The sequence below is a fragment of the Odocoileus virginianus genome, chromosome 22 (assembly GCF_023699985.2).
Source record: "Odocoileus virginianus isolate 20LAN1187 ecotype Illinois chromosome 22, Ovbor_1.2, whole genome shotgun sequence".
In the NCBI taxonomy this organism is placed as follows: Eukaryota; Metazoa; Chordata; class Mammalia; order Artiodactyla; family Cervidae; genus Odocoileus; species Odocoileus virginianus.
The window spans coordinates 51,792,727-51,800,325 of record NC_069695.1 but is presented as its reverse complement, the minus strand read 5'-3'; positions in this window follow the sequence as shown (position 1 = coordinate 51,800,325).

Below are 7,599 nucleotides of genomic sequence, written 5' to 3'. Positions count from 1 at the left end.
AGATATCAGTGAGCAGCTATTTCCTATTCACTGAGGGACTGTGATGCAGGTACTTTCACTTCTGTTTTGGAAATAAAGACAGAATGACTTCCTCTAAGGCTCCAGGTGCAGCTTCACAGACTAAGATCCTGCTTAGAAGAGCTCCCAAGGGTGAGCTGCTTGGGGGGGACTGAGCCACCTGACCATCACCCCACGCTGTGGGGCTCACAGGCTGGCGTTTGCTCATCTGCAGGACCTACTGGGGACTAAGTGGCCAATTTGAATAGCCAAGGGGGTCTTTCTGCAACTCATTCCCCGGCCCCCCCTTCTCCCAAATGTTGGTTTTCATGTTCTCACAAAGGAGGCTGAGCCTGCATTTCCTGTGTACTGTCCCCTCAATTGAGAGCTCAGGTGAGTTCACTAGGGCTGTGTGAAGACAGGTGTGTGAGGACAGGGGCGTGAGGGCAGGTGAGTGAGGGCAGGTATGTGGGGGCAGGTGAGTGAGGGCAGATGTGTGGGGGCAGGTGAGTGAGGACAGGTATGTGGGGTCAGGTGTGTGAGGGCAGGTGAGGACAGGTGTGTGAAGGCAGGTGAGGACAGGTGTGTGAGGACAGGTGAGTGAGGACAGGTGTGTGAGGGCAGGTGAGTCACGACAGGTGAGTGAGGGCAGGTGAGGACAGGTGTGTGAGGGCAGGTGAGTGAGGACAGCTGAGTCAGGCAGGTGAGTGAGGACAGGTGTGTGAGGACAGGCGAGTGAGGACAGGTGAGTCAGGCAGGTGAGTGAGGATGGGTGAGTGAGGACAGGTGTGTGAGGACAGGCGAGTGAGGACAGGTGAGTCAGGCAGGTGAGTGAGGACAGGTGAGTGAGGACAGGTGTGTGAGGGCAGGTGTGTGAGGGCAGGTGAGTGAGGGCAGGTGAGTGAGGACAGGTGTGGGAGGACAGGTGAGTGAGGGCAGGTGTGTGAGGACAGGTGAGTGAGAACAGGTGAGTCAGGCAGGTGAGTGAGGACAGGTGTGTGAGGACAGGTGAGTCAGGCAGGTGAGTGAGGACAGGTGAGTGAGGACAGGTGAGTGAGGGCAGGTGTGTGGGGGCAGGTGAGTCAGGCAGGTGTGTGAGGACAGGTGAGTGAGGACAGGTGAGTGAGGACAGGTGAGTCAGGCAGGTGTGTGAGGACAGGTGAGTGAGGACAGGTGAGTGAGGACAGGTGAGTCAGGCAGGTGTGTGAGGACGGGTGAGCGAGGACAGGTGTGAGGGGCACACTCAGTGGCTGACTCCGGCCCTTCCTCACAAGCACGTGCTGTCCCCAGGAGTCTTCTGTCTCTCCCCTCACTGCTGTTGTTGCCAGGCGACCCTCCTCCTCTGCCTCAGAGATTCACTTCTGATGCTTCAGAACTGGAAGTTTGAGTCCCAAGCCCCCTCTGCAGTTTCTTGCATTCGTCTCCTGAGAGTAGCACTCGTGGAAGCCTTTCTTCTAATCCCAGGGGTCTCCGTGGAGCAGCCCCTCCATGACCTGGGCATTCTTCTCGTGAAGAGGGAGGTGTCACCTCGGACACGGAAAACCCCGAGCACCGCGCGGGGCCAGACCTGCCCGAGTTGGAACAGGACTGAGATCTGTTGCAGACTCATTTCCAGTTTCTTTGCTGCCATATTTTACCTTTGCCAAGTCTTATTTTTACATTAGTTAGTCAGGAAATGACTATTTTCAAGGAACTCTGACAATATCCTGAGAAAAAATGGCCTGAATCAGCATTTTGCAGGATCAGAAATTCTGAGGAATGTGGGAGTCTGCAGACAGGATGCAATAAAGACAGGATTTGCTGCACAGCTGTGCCAGGTTTAAGGGAAGCGCAGCTTTTAAAATTCACATTGTCACTTGACAATGGGACCAGAAAGATTTCCTCCAGATTCTTGGCTGCAAACCACATCCTTGAAGGATCACCTTGGCTCCGTGGTCTCAGGGGTCTCTTCCCTCTGTTGTGTTGCTCACAACCCCACACTGTGGTCACATTTCTCCATTCGCGTCCCATGAACAACAGAGAAGGCTGCCCTGGATTCATTTTTGATGCATCCACCCACAGCAAGTGGGTAACCTGGGGCTTCCTCCCAGGGTTGCTAAACTGGCTGGTTTTAAGAGATCTGAAGTAGTGGCTTGAGGCGGGTGGTGCTGGTGGGGAATCTCTGACAAGTGCTCTGACTTTTAAGCAGCAACACTCAAGGTCTTTAATACCAACCTCCAGAAACGTCTGAGGACCAAAACTCAGGAAGACATAGACTGAACTGAAATTTTCCATTCTTCCCCAACCTCGGGGCCAGCCATCTGGAGCACGTGGGAGAGAGGAGAAGAGACCCGAGCTTTCTAGAGCCCACTCCTGGCGCTTCTGCTCCAACTGCATCACTTTCCACATGGAGATGATTTCATTGGGCAAACCTTCCAAATAGGAGCATCCCTTTTCTCCCACTTTTCTTTGATGGGCTAAGAGCTTCCGGCACCTGAGTTCTGACAGCAGCCCAGTGAGCAAGTCCTGTTCTGTATCCAACCCAAGTCACGTATCCGACCCAAGCATGCTGAACTAGAAACCAGGCTGCACGGCTTGTGAGGCCTTGTGCTGGGTACACGCCCCCACCTTGTGAATGTTGGAGTAAAGCACAGGTGGTTTACAGACAGGCTTCAGGCGCTTCCGTGCGGGGTCTACAGGGGCCGTGAGCACGGCTGCAGGGTGTGACTGCTGACACTGGGCTGAGAGAAGGCTCGGTGGTGATGCGTCACTCATTGGCTCTGCAGGACGCCTTGTGTAGAAGTCTAGTCCACTTAGCACGTGACTCCCAACTGCTGAGGCCAGTTAGAGCCGCCACTCTCTGCCATGGGTCCCCTCCCCCATGCTCCTGAACAACCAAGATCACTGGGCGTTTATTGGTTTATTGTCTGTCTCACTCACATCCCCTGGCCTGGAATAGAAATTTTGAAAATTTGTCTTGCTCACCATGACTTCACTTATATCTGTGTGTCTTGCACAGAGTGAGTCCTTAATACATAATCAAAGAAAGATAATTTGCCTCATGACTGCACTGCATGGCATGTGGGATCTTAGTTGCCCGACCAGGGATCCGCTCTGTGCCCCCTGCACAGGGGGAGTAGAAGCTTGAAGTCTTAACCACTGGACTGCCAGGGAAACCCCCTTAATATGTAATGGTTGACTGGGTGGCCAGATCTCGTTAGCTTGCTTTCCTCCAAGAGCAGCTACTATTTCTAAGTTCTTTTGTGTTAAGCCTACTCAAAATAATTGTTAAATTTATCCCATATTTATGTGCCCCAGAGATTTCTTATAAATGTGTATGCTTGAAATTTTCATGTAATTGCTGCCCTATTGTACATGTTCCCTAACAACTTTCATTTGCTTTTCTGATCCCCAAATGTCTTCAAGACTAACCCGTGTTGATACCTGTAGTATCATTGTGAAGTTTCATTGAATGGATAAATGGTAGTTTATTCATTCATTCCCATGCTGAGCTGTAGTTAAGTCATTTTTGGGGATCATTTTTACTTTTTAGAGGGAGGAGCCTCTGTATGCACGTGTGGGAATTCTTCCCAGTTAGGTCCTTAGAAGAGGAATTGCTGGACCAGAAGTTATGTTCAACTTGAACTTGGCCAGATGTATCAAGTTGCCCAAATCGTGGGTATCATTTCTCAAAGTACAAGAACTCCATTTTCTACCTCCTAATCAACATTTGTACTTATCATATTTAAAATGTTTGCCTTTCTGACAGGTGTCTTCCATGTCTCATTTTTTGTTTTAGCTTGCATTTCCTGTGTTATTGGGCACTATTATCTTTTTTCTCCCTGTGTTTATTTATCCTTTCTCCCTGTTTGTTTCCTTCTGAATTGCTTGCTCATATTTTTGCCTGTTTTTCTCTCGGATTGTTTACCTCTTGGTTTGCTGGAGCTTTTAAGGAACTCTATATAAAAATACATTGTAGTCCATTCACATGGCAAATATCATCCCACAGTCTGTGGTTTTCTTTTCAATTTATTTATAATGTCTTTTTTCTGTATATGTTTTAAATTTAATGCAGTATTTTCCTTCATATTTGATTTGTTTCTCTGTATCTTAATGAAATCCTTCCTTGCTCTGATTTATAAAAATGTTCTCCTATATTTCATTTTCAAGTTTAAAGTTCTCTTTCTACAAGTTTGAGTTTTGAGGGGTATGATACAAGAGAGGGATCTGTGTGAACTAGTGTCATTTAAAAATGTCACATAGTTACTTGAACAGGAAACACAAACACATGCTTTGAAGATCAGAATAATGTTATAAAATGCAAACTGAGTGGTCTTGTTCTCACCTCTGTCCTTTCACCCTCCTCTTCATGCAGGCAGTCCTGTTCTTATGTTGTTCTGTGTTTTTGTCTGCAAATAAAGCAATAGGAAGATATATTCTTTTTTTAAATTGAACTTTTTATTTTGTATTAGAGCTTGAACTGCAAGGAGATCCAACCAGTCCATCCTAAAGGAGATCAGTCCTGGGTGTTCATTGGAAGGACTGATGCTGAAGCTGAAACTCCAGTACTTTGGCCACCTCATGCAAAGAGTTGACTCTTTGGAAAAGACCCTGATGCTGGGAGGGATTGGGGGCAGGAGGAGAAGGGGACGACAGAGGATGAGATGGCTGGATGGCATCACCGACTCGATGGGCGTGAGTTTGAGTAAACTCCGGGAGTTGGTGATGGACAGGGAGGCCTGGTGTGCTGCGATTCATGGGGTCGCAAAGAGTTGGACACGACTGAGCGACTGAACTGACTGACTGACTGATGGCCAGTTAACAATGTTGTGATAGTTTTGGGTGAACAGTGAAGGGACTCAGCCATTCACACACATGTAGCCATCCTCCCCAAACCCCCTCCCACCTAGACCGCCCCAGAACACTGAGCAGAGTCCCCTGTGCTCCGCAGCGGGCCTTGCTGGTGATCCATTTTCAATAGAGCAGTGTGTACCTGCCCACTTTCTCTTTCTTGAGTTAAGTAGCATGCTCATACATTCTGCTTGGGGCCTTGCTTCTCTCACTTGACTATTTCTTCTGCAGGGACTGTGTAGGGCGCTCCTCCCCCTCTTTTTCAGCTGAATATGTTTCTGTTTTGCTGAGCCCTCAGGATGTGTTTAACCACTTTCCTCTGAGATGGACATTTGGGACATCCCTAGGCTTTTTCTGGTTATTACTAACAATGCAGCAATAAATGACCTTATCCACACCCCATTTCACAGGTGATGAACTCCCAGAAGTGGGGTCCCTGGGCAAAAGGGAAATGTGCGTGTAGTTGTAATTATGATGGACATCACCGGTTCGCCTGCACAGCTGTCGAATCATTCTGAACTTCTGTTGGGATCCATGGGTACATCTCTTTACTCGCAGACTTGTCAGTAGCAGGTGGTCAAGTCTGTAAACTTTGGACAGGGGAGAAATGCTATCAAGGGTGTGATTTGCATTTCCATTCCTTTATTTTCCATTTTAGATTTTTTTTTTTAAATTGAGTTGTAACTAAAATTAAGCACACAAACCTAAGCTCAATGGTTACACCACATTTTACATGTGTCTGCATTCATACAGCCTCCACTCGGGTAAAATACAGTGTTCCCAGCACTCTGCATGGCTCTCATACCATCCCAGTCAGTACCCATCACCAAAACCAAACTCTGTCATCACACGTTAGTTTTACGTTATTTAAAATTTTGTGTAGTTGGAATCTTAGATTAAATGCTCTTTTGTTTCTTTTACTCGTATCTACAAAATACTGTGTTACACTACACTTGTGTGCTCAGGCGTTTCTGACTCTGCCACCCCATGGACTGTAGCCCACCAGGCCCCTTGGCCCATGGGTTTCTCTAGGCAAGGATACTGGAGTGGGTTGCCATTTCCTTCTCCACTCTTAGCATAGGATCCAGCAATTACACTTCTTGATATTTACCCAAAGGAGTTGAAAACTTATGTCTGCATAAATTAAGCCTGCATGTGGATGTTTACAGCAGCTTTATTCATAATTGCCAACACTTGGAAGCAACCAAGGTCTCCTTCAGTAGGTGAATAGATACATAAACTGTGGTACATCCAGACAATGGAATATCATTCATCACTAAAAAGAAATGAGCCATCAAGCTATGAAAAGACACAGAGGGACTTTAAATGCATATTACTAAGTGAAAGAAACCAATCCTAGAAGACTGTATAGATTCCAAATATATGACATCCTGGAAAAGGCACAAGTGTGGAGACAATACGTTGCCCAGGGTTGCTAGGATAAATGAGTGGAGCATAGGGAATTTTTAAGGCAATAAAACTACACCGTATGATACTATAATGGTGAATGCAAACATTAGTGTGTGCTCAGTCTTGTCTGACTCTCTGTGCCCCCTTAGACTGTACCCCACCATCTCCTCTGTCCATGGACTTCTCCAGGTAAGAATACTGGAGTGGGTTGCCATTTCCTACTCCAGGGGATTGTCCCAGCTCAGGGACCGAACCTGCATCTCCTGCATTGGCAGCCAGATTCTTTACCACTGAGCCCCCTGGAAGACCGTAATGGTGAATACATGCCGTTATATTTTGTCCACATCTATAGACTGTACAATGCCAAGAGTGAACTGTAATGTAAATGATGGACTTCAGGCAAATGATGTGTTGATGTAGGTTCATCAGTTGCAACTGAAGTCCACTCTGGGCTCTGTGGACGGTGGAGGAGGTTATGCTCGTGTTGGGGCAGGAGTGCATGGGAAGTGTCTGTACCTTCCACTGATGTCGGTATTTTCTGCTATATGCATGTCAGCTCTGGGTTAGAGGTGAAGGTTGTACTTAATGTTCCTGCACAGTGCATTGCTCTCCAAAGTTAATGGTGGTATAACTTGAGCACATTTCTGATAAAGCATCAGCTTACCCAAGTATCATTTTAAAAATAAGGAAAGTAATTCAATTGTCTACAAATTTGTAAAATGAGAAACCTAAAGCAGTTTAGTTAAATATCATATTCTATTAAAAAAGATATTTAAATAATGGAAGGTTAAAATCCCCTCTTGTTTGAAATCAAATGTTCCATGAAGGTTCCAAGATGATCTGAGAAGGAGCTAGAATGGTTGGTGCCCTGATGAAGGATGTTCTCATTTGAGAAGTTCCTCTGTTCTCAGCCCAGAGTCGTTTCTCCCACATATGCCCAGAGTTGGGAACCCAGTACTTCACACTCAGAATGTACGTGGAAAAATAGATTATGTAAAGCAGATTGAAAGGGACAAAGAGGGAGTGCTTTTTTATTTAAATGGCTTGGCCTTACGCATCATGAAAATAAACTATGGGGTTTTAACTCCTTTTTCTTTTATACATCTATGCTATTGATCTTTTGCTTTCTCTGTATTAGGAGTGGAAGTAATCTGTAATTCTTTATCTTTCGTTAATGAAACCATAACACTTCCCTGACATTTCCAAGTGTCTGAGGTCCAAGGTGAGGCCAGCTCTCTCTCCATCCCCTGCTTGCTGTGAATAAATAATGAACCATAAAAATCATCTAGTGCTCCAATAGGAAGTGCTGGCCGGGATCTGTCTTATCTGTACTTGTAATGAGACTTGCATCCCCATTTCCTG